Source organism: Vulpes lagopus, chromosome 3 (genome assembly GCF_018345385.1).
Source record: "Vulpes lagopus strain Blue_001 chromosome 3, ASM1834538v1, whole genome shotgun sequence".
Lineage (NCBI taxonomy): Eukaryota > Metazoa > Chordata > Mammalia > Carnivora > Canidae > Vulpes > Vulpes lagopus.
In genome coordinates, this window is record NC_054826.1 from 65,739,461 (window position 1) to 65,761,450 (window position 21,990).

The following is a 21,990-nucleotide window of genomic DNA, read 5'->3' on the forward strand; positions in this document are numbered from 1 at the left end:
ACACAAGGTGGGAAGGTGATACGGGGAAGGGACTGGCTGCAGCATTCCACCTGAAATTGGAGGTGGCCAAGTCCTGGTCACTCCCTCCCTCTCTCACCTGGGGCCACAGTTCTGGTCCCTCCCACATACTTTGGTGATTTCAGCACTGAGACCATTTAGAAGCTTGAAATGCAGACTCTACCAAGTCACAAAGGGGCAGGGGAATGACACATATCCTTGTGATTCCATGGCCAGGTTGTCTCCTATCCTTGCACGCTCTCAATCCCATGCCGACAGGGAATCACTCCCAAGACTGTTTGTAATCCCAGTTCCAGGAACATGAGATGTTTCAGCTTCTCTGGGAAACTCTTGCCATCCGGCACAGAGGAAACTGCCCGCTGCTCAGTGCAGGGACTCTGACTACCCTTCCACCTGCTGCCTCTACAGGGTCAAGCCCTTGCTGGACGACACAGCCCCTAGGCCCTTCATGAGACCCATTTCCAGCCAGGCCTGCAAGAGCCAGGAAGAAACACCCAACACCATCCCCTGCTTAGCCAGATGTAGAAATGGAAACTTCCCCGCTGTCCCTCTTAGGGGAACACAGGTCACTGATGAGATCCAAGTCTCCAGTGCCAGCCCAGATGGCACAGTGGGACATGCTGCTTGGGCCACTTCTCCAGACAAATCAGGCAGGGCTCCCCGGAACCACTCAGGGCCCCTTCCTCTGCAGGAAGACCAATTCCAACCCAGCCGAGGCCACCAGGGTCGCCTCATAGTGAGTCCTTAGCAAATATGAATTATTGGCGTCATTCGTCATCCAACAACTGCTTAGAGTGCCCACTATGTGCCGAGCACTGGGCTCCGGTCAGGACAATCCTTGAGACATCCTGGGGCCCCCGCACACCAGGGCATCTGAAAACAAACACAGCTTCAGGTGCAGTGAAAATAAATAGGGCTCCCCCACCGCCCTGGTTTCTTCGGGACCTTGGGAGTCTTAAACATCCTCCACCCGGGGTTCACACACACACACGCACACACACACACCCAGGGCTGCAATCTCCTCCGCTGGTCCTCCTGGAAGTCCCTCTGAGGAAGCACAGCCGCTGGGTGCGTGTGCGTGTGCGTGTGCGTGTGCAGATCTGTGCCTTCCCCGCAGCCCCGTCCAGGTCGTGAGTCACCCCTCCTCCCTCCGGAAGGGCTGCGCGCGGCGGACACATCACCAGCGCGAGCGCGCGCCAGACCCGCTCGGGGGACCGAGCCCGCGGCAGTGTCCGCTTCCCCTGCCCTGCGTGAGCCTCGAGGTGCCGCCGACTTTCCAAGACGAGCCAGCCCGTCCCGCCCCCCCGCCCTTAGACAAAGACCGTGGGTGTCCCTGAGCGCGGCGGGCGGCGGGCGGCGGGCGGCGGGCGGCGGGCGGGCTTGCTCTAAAGGTCCCGGCCCCGGCCCCGGCCCCGGCCCCGGCCCCGGCCCCGGCCCCGGCCCCCGCACCGCCGCTCCGGCCCGCGTGCGCCCGCTCGGCTGGCGCGTGCCCCGGGCGACCCCGAGCTGCGAGGGCCCGGCAGCCGCGGGCGGGGCGGGCGGGCGGGGGGGCGGCTCCGGTCGCGGTGCCCGCGCGGAGAGGTCCCGGGCCGGGGCGCGCCTCCCGCGCCGCTTCGCCCCGTTCCTCGGGGGTCGGGCGGCCGCCCGGGCCGCGGAGGGTGGGGAGGCGGCTCCGGGACGCGGCCCGGGCGCGGGGCCCTACTTACCGCGGCCGCCGAGCCTCCTCCGGCGGGGCGGATCCGCCTGTGCGCCGGGCTCCGGCGCCGCAGCATCCGCTCGCGACTTTGCCCCTCGGCGCAGACCGCGCGGAGCGGCCCGGCGGCTCCGGGGCCCGGCCCGGGTCTGCGCCCCGGGGGGCGGCGGGGGGAGGGGAGGGGGACGGGGACGGGGACGGGGACGGGGACGGGAGGGGGAGGCCGGCCGGGGCGCACGCCGAGCGGGAAGCGGCGCCAGGCGGGCGCGGTCCTGCGCGGCGAGGAGCGAGCGGGGCTGCCCGGCGCCCTCCTCGCTCGGGCCGAGCCGGCGGCGGCCTCCTGCACCGCGTCCCAGGAGCCCGGGTCCTCCCCCTCCTCCGCTCCCCCCTCCGTCCTCACCCCACCCAGCTGCCAGCCCAGCGCGCCCGGCAACTTGGGAGCCGTTGGCGAAGTTGGCGCAGCTCGGACTGCGCGCCGGCCGGGCCTCCGGGTGGAAGGAGGGGAGGGGAGGGGAGGGGAGGGGAGGGGAGGGGAGGGGAGGGGAGGGAGGGGGGAGGAGCCGAGCGGGGCGGGAGGGGGCGGGAGGGGGCCACCCCGCCCCGGGGAGCCGCGCGCTCCGGGACCCCCTCCGTGGGCCTTTGTTCCGGGCGCTGCTCGGCCGCCCGCCCTCCCCGGGGGCTCTCCGGGGGCCGCTCGCATCCCCGCACCCCTCCCGGGGAGGCGGGGAGGAGCTCCGGGCCCGGGGTGGGTAGTAGGTGAGCGGAGAGGCGGCTCCTCGCCGCCGGAGCCTCCCTCTGCCCGGAGAGGTCTCGGCTGCGCCGTCTCTGCCCGCGGGCGCACGGGGGGTGCGGTGGGGGGGCCCAGGGACGGTCCCTCGCGCCTTCAAAGGCCACAGCGCACCCCCTCTGGGCGGCCACGGGCCACCAGCCGCCCTGCCGCCGCCTCGCGCCTCCACGCAGGAGTTCCTGTAGCGCGACCCCCCAGCCGACGCCCGGGGAGCGAGGAGGGAGCGGGGTCCACGGGCTCCACCCGAGCTCGGGACCGCTTGGCTCCCACGCGTGGGCAGTGCCCGGTTAGGCAGCGCCGGCCCCTGGGTTCGAGGCCAACCCCGCCGGGAGCCTGGGGAAGCGCTGGGAACGGGAGGACACAGCTGCCCGCACCCCGGCCTGTGCCCCGGCCTCCGCGGGCTCTGATTGGGGCTCGCCGGGCTTTTCTTCTGAGTCTTCTCAGCGCTCGGCGTCCGGAGCTAATCCAGGCCTCTTTGGGACAGTGGTCCTGGCATTCTAGGGAATGATATAGGGTTTAGAACAAGAAGTCCTTTCCTGTTCAGGAGAAATAGGAAAATAGAAAAAGGTAAAAAAAAAAAAAACCCTCAACATCTGCACTTTGCCTCCCTTGTCATTTTTCAACATTAGTAGAAAAGAAACCCAAAGGGAACAGAACAGGGCCCAGGCGTTGGGGGTGGGGGCATCGGTAGGTGAGAGTCCTCACAGGTGGGGGAAGTCGGAGGTCCCTGTTCATTACCTGGGTCAGGACCAGCCCAAGCTGCCACCTGGACTGTGGGCTGGAGGGGACCCAAGCAAAGTGCTCCAGACTGTGAAGCAAGGCCTTGGTGAGAGGCTTTGATGTTTCTTTTGGCAGAAAACCCAAACTGGGTGCCTCAGTTCTATTATTAACAGTTCTGTAACCTGCTCTAGGGGACTAGAAATTTGGTGAGAACTGACACCGTAAGTCACCTCCTAGGTAAGCATTCCGAGGCCCTCTGCACGTCTCCTGCAGCCCTGGCTGCCCTGGCTGTGTCCACAGGGCACGGGCCTCTGCTCTAGAATCGGTCTGCATGCTCTCCAACCAGTTCCCAGAGCAGGTGGGTCCCTCCAGACTCCATCATCTCTCCTCTGGCCTCATTGGAGCCCCACAGAACTGTCCACAAGTTACATTTAGCCGCACCTGCTGGCCTTATAAGGGAGATCTTCCAATCAGACGCATGGAGTCCGGGATTTTATTGCCAAAATTTTGTAAGCATCTCAGGGACACAAAGACTAAAACCTAGGACTGTGTCACCACCAGATTATAGAGCAGAGGCGGTGCTACTGAGGTAGAGGTGGGGAGGAGGAGCACAAGCGGCCACCGCAAAATTCCTGTGTTCCCCCAATACTTAGTCAAGCACCTACTGGGTAGTGGGGCCCACAGAGGTAGACAAGCCTTAGTCCCCCCTTCTGTCCAGAGAAGCCAGATCTATGTCTCAGTAAATACTAGTGATAATGATGTGCTATGTGAGGGGAGGCCAGGGCCGGGGGCAAGGGAGTGGGTGTCTCCAGAACAAGATCACAGGCTTGCCCAGCTCCAGGGGCCCCAGGCAGATGGAATGTGATGTGCCTGTCAGCCCCTGGAGTCGTTCAGTGCTGCAGCCTTATTCTTGGAGCTGAAGACCCCAGGCATGGGCTTCAGAGAGGAGCTGAAGTTTTGCGGGTAGAAGAGAAGGCAGAGATGGGGCAAGGCTTTCTAGGTGAAGTGACCAACAATCTAAAGAAACGGGTTCCTTTGGGCTGGCATGGTGGCCAATACATGGGCCTTCAGTTGAGGGTATCGTGGCTGCAAAGGAGAGGGAGAGGGTAAAGTTTTGACAGGACATTGGAGATTTTCATCCTAAAATAGTTTCCAGGCTCCACTTCTTCCCACAGTTGGTCTGCCAAGAGATTTGGTCTCGGTTTTTTTTTTTTTTTTTTTGTCTTCTTTTGTATTGTTTTGTTTACCCTGTTTGAAAAATAATTGAAAAATGTTGCCCTGTTCAAAAAAAAAAAAAAAAAAAAAAAGAACTTTCCAGGCCAGGGGCAAAATGGCAGAACGAGGAAGAAGGTGGGGGGGCCTAAGTACCATTTTAAATCATCCAAGTTAAGATCACTAATAAAGGGGCATGCCAGCACCACGTCCCTCCTGATGTGATACGCTGGAAAGGTTACAATGTTGAGTATGAAGCATTCCTGCCAAAAACAATGCACCACCTGAATCTAATCATGAGGAAACATTGAACAAACCCAAACTGAGGGACATTCACAAAACAGCTGGCCTGTAATATTTTAAAATGTCAAGACACAAAAGACAAAGGAAATGACTAAGAAACCACTGCAGATTAGAAGAGACGAGAAGGCTGTGAGCACTGTGGTAGGCAGGCGTTTCAGATGGTCCCCGATGACCCCAACTCCTGGAGTTCACTCCCTCTGCAGTCCCCCCTCCTTGAGTGCGCCTGGACCTGGCGACTCGCTTCTCACAAATGCAACATGGCAAAGCTGTGGAACTTCTGGATTACAAAAGACCATGATTTAGGTTACAAGAGACGGTGTCTTCTGTCTCGCTGCATTCTCTCTGGGTCTTACCAGCCTGCTGGAATTGAGAGCTGCCCTATGGAGAGCCCCATGTGGCAAGGCACTGACGCCTCAGGCCAACAGTGTGCTATGAGCTGAATCCTGCCAACACCTGCTGAATGAGCCCAGGAGTGGATCCTGTCCCTGTGGAACCCTGAGATCACAGTAACCCTGGCCGACAGACACCTTGAACTGAAGGACCCTGAGCTAAGCCACATCAGATTCTTGACCCACAGAAACTGTGGGATAATAAAAGTGGCTGTTTTAAGCTGCCACGCTTTGGAGTGAAAAAAAAAATGCTATAAAAGGCATTATTTAGATAATCGAGAAAATATGAGTAGGGGCCAAATGATTGCTAATATCATGTCAGTGTTCTACTTCCTGTGTTTGATAACTGCACCGTTCTGTAAGATGATGTTTGGTTCATTACAGTTACACACTGAAGTCTTTAGGGTCATAATTTTTGCCACTTCCTCTTAAATTGCTCAGAAATACTAATAAAAATAAACATTAGGACGGCACCTGGGTGCCTTAGTCTGTTGAGCATCTGACTCTTGATTTTGGCTCAGGTTGTGGTCTCAGGATCGTGAGATCAAACCCTGCAGCAGGCTCCATGCTCAGCAGAGTCTGCTTGTCCCTCGTCCTCTCCCTCTGCTCTTTCCTCTGCTCATCATCTCTCTCTCTCTCTCTCTGTCTCAAATAAAGAAATAAAATCTTAAACATAAATAAATAAATAGGTAAATAAATAAATAAATAACATTAGAGGTGTCTGGCTGGCTCAGTTGGTGGGGCATGTGACCCTCGATGTCAGAGTTATAAGTTCAAGTCCCACGTTGGGTGTAGAGATTACTCAAACATAAAATCTTTTTTAAACAAGTAAACCTTATATGCATTATGCATAGAATACATATTACAGTGAAAGAATTTCATTTATCTATTAATTTATCTGTTGTAAACAAACCATCTCTAAACGTAATGACTTAAAACAACGGAAATGTATGATCTCTCACAAACTTGTGGATTGACTGGGTACTTCTGGAAAGCTCCCTCTGCTCCTTATGGCATCAACTGAGGCTACTTGCTCTGCTGCCTTCAGCCGGCAGGTGGGCTGGGCTGGAAAATCAGAGAAGGCTTCACTCTCAAGTGTTGGCACCCCAGTGCTCCGCCGCACAGCGTCTCTCTCCCCATGTGGCGAGCTCGGTGTCCTCACGGTGAGGTAGTTCCAGAGTAGACAGGCGTCTTGCAGAGCAGCTCCCTTCTGAGAGAGGAAGTATAAGCTGCGTGTCCTCTTAAGGCAGCCCAGTCACACACTGGGCCAGGGAACTGCAGAGTCATTCTTGGGATCTGGGGCCCATCCTCCTCTCTGGGTCAGGGAGACCAAGTTGGCCGTGACTCAAGGAAGAATGCTGACAGCAAAGGAAGAGGGGAGGAGGAAAAATCTAAAGGGTGCCCCACCTGGAGTTAAGGAGCCCAGAAGCTCAAGAGCCTCCCCTCTCCCCACCGCTCTACCCTAACTCAGCTTCCTCTACTCCCTGGTCATTTTCACCAAAGAGCTCACTAAAAGATGGTTAGGGGCAGAGATGGAAGGAGAAAAGTGTCAGTTGTTGAACACAAAGTGCCAGGAGCTTTCTTCACATGATTTTTTTTATCCTCACAGCAGTGCCACAAAGAAACTATGACTATGCTCTCAGAAAAGAAGAGGTAGCAAGTGTCTCAGGCAGTGTGGTGACATGAGCCCCCTCACCTTGCAAAGGCATTGGATCAAAGAATGTCTTTTTTTGCTTCTTTATTCAACAGTTTTGGGTCTGGGTCTGCACTGGGCTTGGAAACACAAGGATGAATGATGCCTTAGTCAGCTATTGCTACAATGATGCTGCAAAACAAACATCCTCCAAATCTCGGTGGCCTACAGCAAGTACGGATTCTCTTCGTTCAGAAGTAGGTCAGCAGTTGAACATGGAATTTTGTTTCAGGCCATGGGTTGGCTGGGCTTGGGGCCAGCCTCTGTGTTGGTTTCAGGTCTACTGTGCGTGTCCCCTCATTCTATTTGGTCCAGTGGCTACATGTGACACATTCTTCTCGGAATAGATCACAGGAGTACAAGACACAAGGCAAACCGCCCAAGTACATTTAAAGCCTCTGCTGACATCTCTGGCCAGAGCAAATGCCATGCCCAAATCTGAAGACATGAAGGCAGAGAGGGCTATTTTATCCACTCTGAAGCCATGGCAATAACAGTGAGTTCTGTGACAAGGAAAATAAGAATTGAGAGCAGAAATCCAGTCTGCCACAGGTGACCAGGCACAGGCCTTGCCCCCAGGGAGCTCACAGTCTAGCGGGGAGTAATCATGGAGACACAATTATAATACAGTGAGGTAGGTACGAGGAGGAGGTATAGGTGGGTGGCATGATGGTGTGTGCGCACACACACACATGCTGCCACCAGCTAGATATTTATTTTATTTTATTTTTGTATATATTTTTTATTGGAGTTCAATTTGCCAACATATAGCATAACACCCAGTCGAGCACCCCCCTCAGTGCCCATCACCCAGTCACCCCAACCCCCCGCCCACCTCTCCTTCCACTACCCCTTGTTCGTTTCCCAGAGTTAGGTGTCTCTCGTGTTTTGTCACCCTCACTGATATTTCCCACTCATTTTCTCTCCTTTTGCCTTTATTCCCTTTCACTATTCTTTATATTCCCCAAATGAAAGAGACCATATAATGTTTGTCCTTCTCCGATTGACTTACTTCACTCAGCATAATACCCTCCAGGTCCATCCACTCGAAGCAAATGGTGGGTATTCGTCGTTTCTAATGGCTGAGGAATATTCCATTGTATACATAGACCACATCTTCTTTATCCATCATCATTCGATGGACACCGAGGCTCCTTCCACAGTTTGGCTATTGTGGTCATCACTGCTATAAACATCGGGGAGCAGGTGTCCCGGCAGTTCACTGCATCTGTATCTTTGGGGAAAATCTCCAGCAGTGCAATTTGCTGGGTCGTAGGGCATCTCTATTTTTAACTCTTTGAGGAACCTCCACACAGTTTTCCACAGTGGCTGCACCATTTCACATCCCCCCCCCCCGCCCCCGCCCCAGCTAGACATTTAGGAAGATATTCTAGAGAAGATACCCACGGTAAATGCTACAAGAGAAAATAAATAGGAGCAGTTGACTGAAATAGAGGGAAGTGGGCAGGTAGGGAGGGTGCAATGGGCAGTCATGACTGTGAACAAAGCCAAAGAGGCCAGAAATAGGATGGTGTGTTCAGGGACACTGAGAAACAGCTTGTCTCCAGAGCACCTGGGGAAAGCAGTGGGTGTCAGGAGTCGATGAGAGGAGGACAAAGGCGAGGCCTAGCCATAGAGGGCCTTCATCAGGTGCTGGGCACCTTCCCTTCACTGCCAAGAGTGCTGCCCACCCTTCTCCACTCTGCTCTCCGTCCTGGGTGACTGGCCTGTATGGACTGCAGCCAAAGAAAGCCTCTTTTCTTCTGGGATGATGGTGGAAGGCAGAAATCTCTTCCCAAATTCCTACTATTAGGGATTGAAACCTGTTCTCCCCCAAATGCATATGTTGAACTCCTAACCCCCAAAGTGACTATATTTGGAGACAGAAACTTTAAGATGTAATTAAGGTGACATGAAGTCATAAGGGTAGGGCTCTAATCCGAAAGGGCTGGTGTCTATAGAAGAGGAAGAGACCAGATGGCTCTCTCAGTCTCTCTCTCTGTGTCTCCACCAAGAAAAAGCCGTGTGAGGACACAGTGAGGAGGCAGCTATTAGGAAGAAGGAGACCCTGACAGCATCTTGATCTTGGGTTTCTAGGCTCCAAAACTGTGAGAAAATAAATTTCTATTAATTGAGTCACCTCACCTATGGTGTTTTATTGTGACAGCTCTAACACACTAATACAGCAACTCCCCTTAAAAAAAAAAAATGAAAAACTAGGTTAAAAAAATATCAGGAGATCCACAGACAGTATCTACGAAAAAAAAAAAAAAAAAAAAAAAAAAACCTAGGTGACAAGTTAAAGCCACAAGCCCAAAATACAGGCGGGTTGGGAATAAGCCACAGGCAGGCAGTGTCTGTGTCAGAGGAAGCAGGAGGAAGAAAACTGGGCTTCTCATGATCCTGGGAATAGGTAAACTCCCAAATCACCAATGGTGCTCAAAAGTGTGGCAGGTCTGTTAAAAGTAGGGGAAACTGGAAAACAATTGTGCAGAATCCAATTAGCATGGAAGTGCCAGGGGACCGCGGCACACTGAGGTCAAACAGTGTTGGAGTCAACCTGGCCTCGTAAACTCGCTTTTGCTTCCCCCTATAAACTCACGAAGCTAATAGACTGAAGCTCTTTCTTTCTTTCTTTCTTTCTTTTTTTTTTTTAGACTGAAGCTCTTTCATGAGAAAGTCCCTTACTGGGACTTTGAGAGTAGAATCCAAACTGATGAGGACAGACCCAGTAAGGGACAAAGAAAGAGAAGCTCCAGGGGAGAGTGGCATTGCCAGGGGGCCAGGGGAGGGTTGAGGAACCCCAGGAAGTACAAACTCACATAAGTGTGTGTGTGTGTGTGTGTGTGTGTGATCATTGAGGCAGATTTTAATTTCCAAAGATGGCTGCAAAAATGATCTCCTCATCCCAAGTGCTCTTCTTACAATGGGACCTTGATATTTATCTCATTAAACAGTGGGATCTAGGCACCTCGTTGGAACTCTGTGACTGGCTTGATCAGCACAGTACAGTGGAAATAAAGGCCATGGCACATCCAAGACCTTCAAATGTCATGTACATCTACCTTTTTTTCTTAAGAAGGTCACTCTTGGAAATCCCCTCTCATTGTGAGGAAACCCAACAAGGACGCATATAGATAGTCTACCAGACAGCCAGCATCCACCACCAGACATATGAGTGAGGAGCCTTCAGATGACCCCAGCCCCCAGCTATCAGGTCACCTCCACTCAGTCTTCCAGCTGAGCCACCAGGCATCAAGATGCAGAGACACGCCATCCTCACTGTACTTTTTCTGACTGTTTGACCCACAGAATCTGGGAACACAATAACATGGTTCTTGTTTAATACAGTAAATTTGGGGTGGTTTGGTCGGCAGCAGTAGGAATTATGACAATCACATTGTAGACTCAACGGAATAAGGAGCTCAAGAGCCATGAAGGTAGAAAAATATCCTTGCCTTATGTCTCCTAAAAGTGCTGGAAAAAAATCAATCTAATTTAAAAAGAAGCATTGAGAGAGCACCAGATTGAATTCTGCGTAAAGTTATAAGAATAAGGAGAATAAGTAGCAAAATAATATTCCCACAAATAATAGAAGCACGCCAGAAAAACATGTCCACAAAAGAGATGGAAATGGTAACTGAATATTTCAAAACCAAGTTAGAGAAACTTTTTTAAAATGGTAGAAGTTGGGCAGCTCGGGTGGCTCAGCAGTTTAGCACCGCCTTTAGCCTAGGGCGTGATCCTGGGGACCTGGGATCAAGTCCCATGTCAGGCTCCCTGCATGGAGCCTGTTTCTCTCTCTGCTTGTGTCTCTGCCTCTCTCTCTCCGTGTCTCTTATGAGTGAATAAATAAAATCTTTTTTAGAAAAATGATAGAAGTTGTGAAATGATGTAAATTGAAATTAGAGAAACTCAGAAGTGATGAGGAAAAAAAAATGGGGAAAAGTGATGATAAGTCAGAAAATAACTAAATATAAAATAAGAAACCAGGGCACCTGGGTGGCTCAGTCCGTTAAGCGTCTGCCTTCAGCTCAGGTCCTGATCCCAGGGTCCTGGGATTGAGCCCCATATGGGGCTCCCTGCTCAGCGAGGAGTCTCCCTCTCCCTCTCCTCCCTGCTCATGTTCTCTTCCACTCTCTCTCTCTTACTCTCTCTCTCTCTCTCAAATAAATAAATAAAATATTTTAAAAAGTAAAATAAGAAACCTTTTCAGAAATGAAGATGAAAAAAGGAAAAACAGAAGAGAGAAGAAATACAAAAGATAATATTCTAAGAGAAAAATGAGATAGAAAGGAAGGCATTTTATATTTTATTTTTTGAAGATTTCATTTTTATTTTTTTATAATTTTTTTTTAATTTTTTTATTTATTTATGATAGTCACAGAGAGAGAGAGAGAGGCAGAGACACAGGCAGAGGGAGAAGCAGGCTCCATGCACCGGGAACCCGATGTGGGATTCGATCCCGGGTCTCCAGGATCGCGCCCTGGGCCAAAGGCAGGCACCAAACCGCTGCGCCACCCAGGGATCCCCGAAGATTTTATTTTTAAGTAATCTCTATATCCCACATGAAGCTTAAACTCACAACCCCGAGATCAAGAGTCACATACCCTACTGACTGAGCCAGCCAGACACCCTGAGAGGAAACCATTTTAACATCTAGAAATAAAACCAAGGGATAAAAGAGATTTAGGGGTAAGTGATCCGCGTACAGAGCAAAGGAAGATCCACTATCCATGTTAATAGAAATCCACAAAGAGCCTTAAAGAAAACCAAAACAATGGAATAGAACAAATATGAAAAGCTGTAATTCAAAAAACTGTTCCTCAGAGAGAGCATGGCCTGAAATTTCATATTGAGGAGGCATGCAGTATACCTGGCTTGGCAACTCAGAGACTGAAGTCTGGGAAGACTGCTGGGCTTTTAAAGAAAGATAAAAGGGGGCAGCCCAGGTGGCTCAGCAGTTTAGTGCCGCATTCAGCCTAGGGCCTGGTCCTGGAGACCCATGATCGAGTCCCATGTTGGGCTCCCTGCATGGAGCCTGCTTCTCCCTCTACCTGTGTCTCTGTCTCTCTGTGTGTGTGTGTGTCTCCCATGAATAAATAAATAAAATCTTAAAAAAAAAAAAAGAAAGAAAGAAAGAAAGAAAGAAAGAAAGATAAAGGAGTGCCTGGCTCACTCTGGGGAGTATGCAACTCTTGATCTCGGGGTTGTGGGTTCGAGCCCTATGTGAAGTATAGAGTACTTAAAACTAAAATCTTTTTTTTAAAAGATTTTATTTATTTATTCATGAGGCACACGCAGGGAAGATGCAAAGGCACAGGCAGAGGGAGAAGCAGGCTCCCCGCAGGGAGCCCAGCGTGGGACTCTATCCTCAGACCCCCGAGATCACACCCCAAACCAAAGGCAGATGCTCAACCACTGAGCCACCCAGGTGTCCCAAACTAAAATCTTTAAAAAAGAATAGGGGCGCCTGGGTGGCTCAGTCAGTTTAGCATCTGCCTTGGGCTCAGGTCATGATCTTGGGGTCCTGGGATCAAGCCCTACACGGGGCTCCCTGCTCCAGAAGAAGCCTGCTTCTCCTACTCCCTCTCTCTCTCCCTCTCCCTCTGCCCCTCCCCCTGCTCGTGCTTTGTCTCTCTCTCAAATAAAAAATATTTTTAAAAAGAATAAAAAGAAAGAAAAAAAAGAAAGAAAAAAAATAGAGGACATCCAAGCAAACAGACCATACCACTCTCTGATGAAAGAAGGAAAAGCAAATTGCCATCTGGCTGTCAACAGCGATGCTTTATGTCAGAAGACAATGTCATGTTTAATATAAGACAATATAGTATTTCAGGACATGTGAACCACAGATTTAACACGGAGTGACACTGACCATCAAGGATAAGAGCCAAACTGTTACAGACATGGAAAAGCCTGAGGAATATTCTTCCCTTGAACCCCTTCTGGATAATCCACTAGAGAACAGATGCCGGAAAATCAAAAAGATTGGTGAATCATTGGCATTAAGTCTTGTGAAATGTCCCAGCTGTGTGAACCAGACTAATCTTTGGGCAAATCCTCCATGATGACCTTGCTGTGACCTGAAAGTTTCTTGAGCTCAGCCCCCCTCCCACATTCTTTCCTTTTGTTTAACCACACCTTTAGGGGGGAGGGGGTTGGAGCGGAAGGCTTTGTCCTTGATCTGCCCTGGAGATGTGACTATGACCCACATCTCTTCTTCAACATTCTTCTTTTAGGTGAACTTAAGGGAGGTGGGGTTGTGGAAGATCTACTCCTCCTGCAGCCGGCCCCTTAATAAAATATTTCTCGACAAGCTGGACTTGTTGGCCTTTTTCTTGGGTCTTAAGGCTCCTTTGGCCTTTGGAGGTCGTTCTTCTTTTCCAGAACACTAGCTAATAATCAAAGAAGGAATCATAGAATAGAAGTATCACCATTTTGCATCCCTAATGAGTTAAGGAATCTGGGCATTGATCATCTATGGCTGTTAATACCATAAACAAAAGAAACAAAAAGAAAATCTTTTTCTTACAAAAAGAAAGATCACCAGACATTGTGCATCTCCTAATGAAAGGACAAAATATAGCCTATTAAATAGTTTTGCCAAAAAGAAGCAGAAGAGGAAGAGAAAAAAATAAACCTGAATCTAACAACTATTTTTTTTCTTGTTTAAAGATTTTATTTGGGATCCCTGGGTGGTGCAGCGGTTTGGCGCCTGCCTTTGGCCCAGGGCGCGATCCTGGAGACCCGGGATCAAATCCCACATCGGGCTCCTGGTGCATGGAGCCTGCTTCTCCCTCTGCCTGTGTCTCTGCCTCTCTCTCTCTCTGTGACTATCATAAATAAATAAAAATTAAAAAATAATAATAAAGATTTTATTTATTTATTCATGAGAGACACAGAGAGAGAGAGAGAGAGAGGCAGAGACACAGGCAGAGGGAGAAGCAGGCCCCATGCAGGGAGCCCGACATGGACTCCATCCCAGGACCCAGGGATCAGGACCTGAGCCGAAGGTAGATGCTCAACCACTGAGGCACCCAGGGGCCCCTGAATTTAATAGCTCACTTAAGGAAATACAAGGAACAGAGGATTGCTAAAATGATACCTACCATCAAGGTTAACAGAATCCAGATTGTGGAAATTTCTACAGATGGAAGATTTACAGAAACTAAATAAAGATTGCAAGAAAAGAAAGAGATGGAGGGGAACCTTATAAATTAAAAGAAATTGAATTAAGAATAAGAAATCAGGGCGCCTGGGTGGTTCTGTCAGTTAAGTGTCTGCCTTAAGCTCAGGTCATGATCCCAGAGTCCTGGGATCACGCCCCCCATTGGGCTCCCGCTCAGTGGGGAATATGCTTTTCCCTCTGCCCCTCATCCTTGCTCATGATTTTTTTCTCTCTCTCACTCTCTCTGTCTCAAATAAGTAAATAAAATCTTTTAAAAAATCCCATAAGAAATCAGAGAGACACATAAGTCAAACACATGTATGGACTATTTGGATCCTGATTCAAATAAACTACTTTGTTTTCTTTTCTTTTTTTTTTTTTTTAAAGATTTTATTTATTTATCCATGAGAGACCCAGAGAGAGAGGCAGAGACACAGGCAGAGGGAGAAGCAGGCTCCATGCAAGGAGCCCGATGCGGGACTTGATCCCCGGTCTCCAGGATGATGCCCTGGGTGGAAGGCGGCGCTAAACCACTGAGCCACCCAGGGATCCCACTACTTTGTTTTCAAAGATTTTTATTTTTATTTATATATTCATGAGAGACATAGAAGGAGAGGCAGAGACGTAGGCAGAGGGAGAAGCAGGTTCCCTGTGGGGAACCTGATGTGGGACTCGAACCCAGGACCCCGGGATCATGACCTGAGCTGAAGGCAGATACTCAACCACTGAGCCACCCAGGCGCCCCCTATTTTTTCAATTTATAAAATATCTGGTAAAATATGAACCCTGATAACATATTTGATGATTTAAGGAACTATAGTTAAGTTTTATAGATGTGATAATGAGGTTGTGGTACTATTTTTGTGAGACAGTCCTTATCTTATAGAGGTACACAATGAAATAGTTACAGATGAACTGGTATGCATGATGTGTGGGATTTCCTTCCAGATAATCTGAAGAGGAGGAAGGAGTGCTGGGGAGACTACAGATGAGACATGATTGGCCAGGTAGTGATTATTGTTCAAGCTGGATGCTGAGTACATCAGGCTCATTATACTATTCTACTTTGTATGTATTTGAAATTTTCTTCAATAGAAACTTCTTTGAAAGACTCTCTATTTCTGCTGATACTTGATGTCATCCAGGAGAAGAAGGAAACAGGACAGTCAGAGACTATCCCAGGAAGACAATGCAGGAAGAAGGAAGAGAAAGCTGCTTGGAGCAGAGGGGGTAGCCAGAGAGGAGCCTGGAAAGTCGGTCTTGGGTCTCCTTACGTTAAAGAGCTTAAACAGCTCCCTGGAGCGCTTGGAACCTGTCTAGCCGCGATGTGTCTCTTGGTCGCCGCATTCCTGCTCCTGGCGCTCGCGCCTCGGCCCTGGCGGAGCCGGTGCATTTCAAGGACTGTGGTTCTGCAGTTGGAGTTATAAAAGAACTGAATGTGAACCCATGCCCTACCCAGCCTTGCAAACTGCACAAAGGCCAATCTTACAGTGTCAATGTCACCTTCACCAGTAATATTCCATCTCAAAGTAGCAAAGCCGTGGTGCATGGCATCGTGTTGGGCGTCGCAGTTCCCTTTCCCATTCCTGAGGCTGATGGTTGTAAGAGTGGAATCAACTGCCCCATCCAGAAAGATAAGACCTACAGCTACCTGAACAAACTGCCAGTGAAGAACGAATACCCCCCTATAAAACTGGTGGTGCAGTGGATGCTTCTGGGCGACAACAACCAGCATCTCTTCTGCTGGGAAATCCCAGTTCAGATTGAAGGCTAGTGCTGTTTAAGCCAGTATGTCCATCTGGGGGTGAGAGAGCACAAGTGGAGGGAGGGCAGGAGAAATCCAGTCTAACCTAAATCAGTGCCATAAGATGAAAGGAATTTCCACACCACCATTTTATGCCTCTCAGCCTCCAGAAGTTTCCAGACCCTGTTTCCTGAGAGCTCAGAACTATTGCCCTTGTAATATCTTCTTTGAAGGGTTAGAGGGAAGAAGAGAGAGGGAGGGATAGGCATGAATTTAATTGTCCTTAGTGTTTCTTGCTGTTGGAATACGGAGGGTCCAGCTGGTCAGGACCCAAATGAGGCTGCATAGGGCCCTTGGATAATTTGCCCTCGGGTGATCAGCCTTTGCAGCGGAAGACGGGTTCCCAACCTCCCCCACCTCCTGGGATGTTACATCCGCAAGTTCCTCATCTCCAAGTGCCTCCTTGAGTTCCGTACATTGGGCCAGCAAGTCTGCTGACCTGTGACAGCACCTCCAGCTCTGCTGCTTCAACAACAGTGACTGGCTGTCCAGTGGTGCCCAGCATGTCAATGGAGGGGATATGCTCAACCACAGAAACTCACGTCTGAGTGGCGAGTTCTCTATAGTTCTCTCCTATCTCCTTTTCTGTCTAAGGTGGTTTTCATTAAATGCAGCACTTGATTAGCAGATGTTTGATTTTTTTTTTTTAACAACACTAACTTGTGGCCTCTTTGTGCAACTGGAAATGTCCTTTTGAATAAATAAAACTTGGTGGTCTTGTCTTCTGCAAAAAATAAAAAAAAAAATAAATAAAGAGCTTAAACAGTTTTGAGGAGTAATAGGGGAAAATGGCGAGATTTAAAGTAAAAGAGTGACACAACCAGATTTTTACTTTAGGGAGGTCATTGAGCACATGGAAGAGAGGAGGGCTGGGCCAGGGAAGGCTGGAGTTAGCTAACACCCAGTTTGGGTCCAGGTGAGGAGCTGGTGGTGGCTTGGACAAGATGATGGCTATGGGGATGGAGAGAGGTGGGCCTTGTCAAGATGACTTTAGGAGGTGGCATGGGTGAGGCCTTGTGATTGACCAAATATGGGAAAGGGGGCAAGGGGAGAGCCCCGCTCAGTAGTGAGACAGAAGGCCTACTGGGGGCAGACCCTGATCTAAGCCCTCCACATGAATGAGCTAATTTCACCTTCTCACAAACTCTTAGAAGAAAATAATGGTTGTCTCACCTGGATTCATATAAAGCAAAGTCTAAGAAGCCAAATGCTGGTGCCTACTGCTTTGTTAGGAGGAGAGGCCACATGGAGCTGGAGAGAGGAGCACAGAGTGGAGTAGGGAAGGAGGCAGAGTTGATATAAAGGTATGTGATCCAGGGGCACCTGAGTGGCTCAGTGGTTGAGTGTCTGTGTTTGGCTCAGGTCGTGATCCCAGGATCCTGGGATGGAGTTCTGCAGGGAGCCTGCTTCTCCGTCTACCAATGTCTCTACCTCTCTCTCTCTCTGTGTCTCTCATGAATAAATAAATAAAACCTTAAAAAAAAAAAAAAAAGTTGTGCAATCCAACTCTCTACCTCCAAAGCAGATGAATGAATGTCCTATCCCTTGGGAATATTCTTCAAGAAGGCATCTAAAATGTACCTCAGGACAGTTGGACCAGGGTAAAAAGGAGAAAGAATTTATCTACTAGCTCCTGTCTCCCATTGGAGTGTCCACCCCAAAGAACTCTTCCCCCACTCCACAAACACTTCTTGGTTCCACAGCAGCAGACACCAAGCAGAGCCCTGCGGCATCTCATGCTTTGATGGCCTCGGAGAAGCCCCAGGACAGGAAGCCAGAGCATGCAGTGTGGACACAAGACCAGGTGCTATCAGACTGTGCCCAAGTGAGGCCGTTCACAGTCCATTCAGAGTTAGTTGCCACTGCAGTGGTTAGAATGAATGATAGCAGAGGCCAAGGGCATCTGAAGTCACCCCTAAGAGGTGTCCAGTGCACCATCATCACTGATATCATCATCACCACCATTATCCCCATTTTACAGGTGAGAAAACTGATGCTGAGATCACCCAGCTAGTCAATAGCAGAGCCAAGATTCAAATGTAAGCGATCTGGCTCTAAAGATTTCATTCTTGGGGATCCCTGGGTGGCTCAGCGGTTTAGCGCCTGCCTTTGGCCCAGGGCGCAATCCTGGAGTCCCGGGATTGAGTCCCGCATTGGGCTCCCTGCATGGAGCCTGCTTCTCCCTCCTCCTGTGTCTCTACCTCTCTCTCTCTCTCTCTCTCTCTCTGTCTATAATAAATAAATAAATAAATAAATCTTTAAAAAAAAATAAAGATTGCATTCTTTGCCATTCTGACATCAACCCTTAGTATGCATAGATTCCAAAGCCTTTCAGGATGTCAGGGAAGTAGAGCCATCAAGACAGGCATGATTATTGGGGAGGAGCCAAAAGTAGGGGAAAAGGAGTGAAGAAATAAAAATCATACTGGAAGAGAGCTTTGCAATTTATAATCATTCACTCAACAAACATTTGCCAGGCCCCATTACATGTCTAGCCCTATGCTTGGTGCTGGGGAGACAGAGGTAGATTCGACACATGGTCCCCGAACTGGAGAGCTTGGATGCTGGTGGCAGGACAGACATGCATTAAGTGTTCCAGAACGAGGCAGTCAGCATGAGAGGCAGGATACCTCATCTGTAAGATGGGGCAGCAGCAGGCTCTGCAGCGCGGGTACTTAGCATAGCGACTGGGCGTAGTGCTTATTGTACGGCTACTGTCATTATGTGAAAGATACAGTGGAGGGGACATCCCTTTATCCTCAGGCCCCACACTCTGGATGAGCAGCTCTGTTTCCCCACTTTGAACACAGGGTCCCAGCCACCCACACCTCCCTGGCAGATGAGCCAATGCCTGTCAGTGTCTCCTGTCTTCAGATCTTTTATTTTTTTTTTAAGATTTATTTATTTATTTTAGAGACAGAAAGAAACACGTGTGTGTGCAGGGGGATGGGGGAGGCAGAGGGAGAAAATCCCAAGCAGACTCCCCACCCAGCCAGGGAGCCAGACACAGGGCTCAATCTCACCATCCTGATCATGACCTGAGCCGAAATCAAGAGTCAGACACTTAACTGACTGAGCCACCCAGATGCCTCTGGATCATTTTTTTAAAAAGTAATCTCTACACCCAACATGGGGCTCAAACTCACAACCCCGACATCAAGAGTCTCATGTTCTACCCACTGAGCCAGCCTGACACCCCATGGGATCTTGACCAGAAACTGGGTCAATAGGTCACCCCCGAAGCCCTGAAGGCCTCAGCCCACTTGGCATCTCTCTCTCTAGGGTCAGTTTGGGAAGCAGAGGTTTGTGGGCTGATGGGATACTGTCCAGAGATTTCTTCAGAAAGAAGCCAATGGGCCCAGTTTCTATGGTAACAAGAATGCCTTCCAGGGGCTGCTGAAAAGCACAAAGGCCCATCTGACTCTTAACTATAGGCTAGCAACAGGGCCCAAGCTGGCCAGGAGTCTGCTTCTGTGGCTGTGTGTGTGGGGTGGGGGTGGGGGGGTAGTTTATACCAGGGTAGTCAGATTAGTAACCCTCACTGTGCTAGAGACTTTGAATAGGCTCTACTGCCATGCTTAGAAATATCCCAGGTAGGGGCACCTGGGTGGCTCAGTGATTGAGTGTCTGCCTTTGGCTCAGGTCATGATCCCGGGGTCCTGGGATCGAGTCCCATATCAGGGTCCCCGCAGGGAGACCGCTTCTCCCTCTGCCTATGTCTCGGCCTCTCTCTCTCTCTCTGTCTCTCTTGAATGAATAAATAAATAAATAAATAAATAAATAAATAAATAATCTTAAAAAAAAAAAGAAAAGAATATCCCAGTTACCCATCAAACACTCAAATCCCTCTGCTTGAAACTTTCCAGGCAGAAGGTGGGAGGAAGGAACATGGGTGGTGGCAACGTCCTTTGCAGCTTCTCTTGCTGGGAAACCCACCAGGAAAGCCTGGGACTGGGGAACCTGGTTCCGATCCTGAGCTCCGCCTTCAGCTGGCTCCATCCATCATGGAAACTCCCTGAGCCGCCTTGCTTTCTTTGGCAGGATGATGGGATAGAAAAAGCACCCACTTTGGAACCAGGCCGATTTGTGTCTGAATCTAGGCTTTGGCCCTGAAGTTATTCAACAAAATTTGTTGAGTGCCCACAGAGGGCTGTCCCTGGTCTGGGTCCTGGGGTGCAGCTGTGATCAAAGCCGGCCAGCTAGCTCCCTGACCTCAAAGGCTTTAGTTTAATGAGAGCCACAGGCCACAATCAAATAATATAATGGAATGAAGAGGAGTGTGGTGTGCCATGCTAGCAAGTAGAGGGTAGGGCAATGAACAAATATGACCCAGGGCAAGGGACAGAGAAGGATTCATGGTTGGGGGCATGGGGTGGGGGGGTAGAGGGAGACTATTTTAGATAATGTGTTCAGAAGGGTCTCTGGCCTGGGCAAAGCTCCTGGCCCAAATGTGAGCCTTGTTTTCCTTATCTGTGACCCACAATGAAGCATGCCCACCTCCCAAGGATGTTGTGAGGATCGAATAACACCACAAAACCTTCACCAAGCAGAGTAAATGACGCCAGAAAAAGGACATATTTCTCAGCCAAAGACTCACCATGAGTAAGTGAAAAACAATCTAACAAAGAAGTCCATCTAGTTTCTGATTTTATTTTATTACGAGGTCTTCTTTTTTTCTCTTGTTAAGGTTTTGGTGCATATGGAGACACTAATACTCATTAAATAAATGAAAATCTGCCAAAACCAAAACAACTCTGTGTCGGGTACTCTGTAAGTCCCTAGTAATATACTAAATTCCCTTCATTTTGAGGAGTTGGGGCTTATCTTGTGGATGTTCGAGGAGTGGCATGGTGGGAGTTGGGTTTTAGTGAAAGAACATGACAGGCACACAAAGCGTCCCTGAGTCTTCCTTGAGGCAGGAGAGCATGTCACTGATGCCAAGCCAGGCTGGCCAGAAAAGTCGGCATGCGCACAAGTGGACACACACCAGGTGTGGAAAAACTAGGGTATGGGATGCCTGGGTGGCTCAGCGGTTGAGCATCTGCCTTTGGCTCAGGTCGTGATCCGGGGATCCGTGATGGAGTCCCACATTGGGCTCCCTGCAGGGAGCCTGCTTCTCCCTTTGCCTATGTCTCTGCCTCTCTCTGTCTTTCATGAATAATAATTTAAAAAAATCTTTAAAAGAAAAAGAAAAACAGGGGTGCACTTTACTGAAGGGTACCCCTGAGCCTGAGCAACCTCCCCTGATGCTCCCCTAGCCTCCCTGTTGTAAAGCCAGCCTCGTGCTCAGCACCAACCTATCTCCTTTCAGAAAAGACAGCACAAGCATATTCTTAAAATAACTGAGACCAATTTGGTGATAGAGACAAGGCAGGTGCAGAAAATCCAGAAGCCTCCACACCCTCTCCTACCCCATTTTTGATTCCATAGCACTGAGCCCTGACTTTAATTTGCAAAAGAGACCTCTGGCTGCAGAGCATAGCCAAAGTGCACGTCAAGGGGCCGTCTCGAGGTCTGAGTGTCTGCTGGGGAATTGCAGCAGAGAAGTGGTCAGGCTTCCAAATTACAGGGCTGCCAGGCTAAGTGGTGACTGGGATGGATAAAAATAATCCATGGCCAAGGTTGGGAGGTGAGGAATGGCATGTCCCCTTAGAGAACTGGGGCAGCTTCAGACATGGCCTTGGCAAGACACTGGTGGCAGGGTCACACTCCCTTCTGCATGTAGCTCTGCAGTCAAACCAGCTGCCACAAATGGGGCTGTGAGTAGTCTCCGCAGGAGGGCCAGCCCCGCTCAGGGTGGCCTCTGCACCCCGGCCCTGCCTCACCTGTTGGCCAGCCAAGAGCCACTTTTCCAGAGACGATCTAGGCAAGAAAGAAGATTTAAAATTCAAATGCTAGTTATTTCACTTTTGTCCCATCTTTGGGCCTGATTGAAAAACCAAAACAGACAAAAACTTGGAATAATATTTTGAAGCCTATTTCTGGAGCTTATAGTGTGCTATGTTTAATCTTTCTTAAGAACCCTGGAGTTTAAAATGTTCTAGAAAGGCAGAGCAGTGCACCTAGTCAACTACCATTTGTGTGAAAAATGGGCTGGGGAGGAATATACATTTGGATTACCCCTGGGAAGAACTCTCTAGAAAATGATAACATTAGTTGCCTCCAGGAAGGGGAACCAGGTGGCTGGGGTACAGATGGAT

At 49.8% G+C, this 21,990-nt stretch overlaps 1 protein-coding gene and 1 pseudogene across 3 annotated transcripts in view; one reads left to right on the plus strand and one right to left on the minus strand.

Annotated features, from left to right (window-relative positions):
• CHST3 (carbohydrate sulfotransferase 3) overlaps nucleotides 1–21,990 on the minus strand; it is a 60,158-nt gene that overhangs the window by 28,344 nt on the left and 9,824 nt on the right. Inside the window, exon 1 of one of the 3 annotated variants that reach the window (XM_041748084.1) lies at nucleotides 1,725–2,180. The exons of 1 other annotated variant lie outside the window; for it this stretch is intronic. The gene's annotated coding sequence lies outside the window, so the exon portion shown is untranslated. Of the gene's footprint in view, nucleotides 1–1,724; nucleotides 2,181–21,990 lie in introns of those variants that run through there. One more of the 3 variants, XM_041748083.1, reaches the window with a different exon arrangement.
• On the plus strand, nucleotides 15,312–16,524 carry LOC121486799 (annotated as a pseudogene).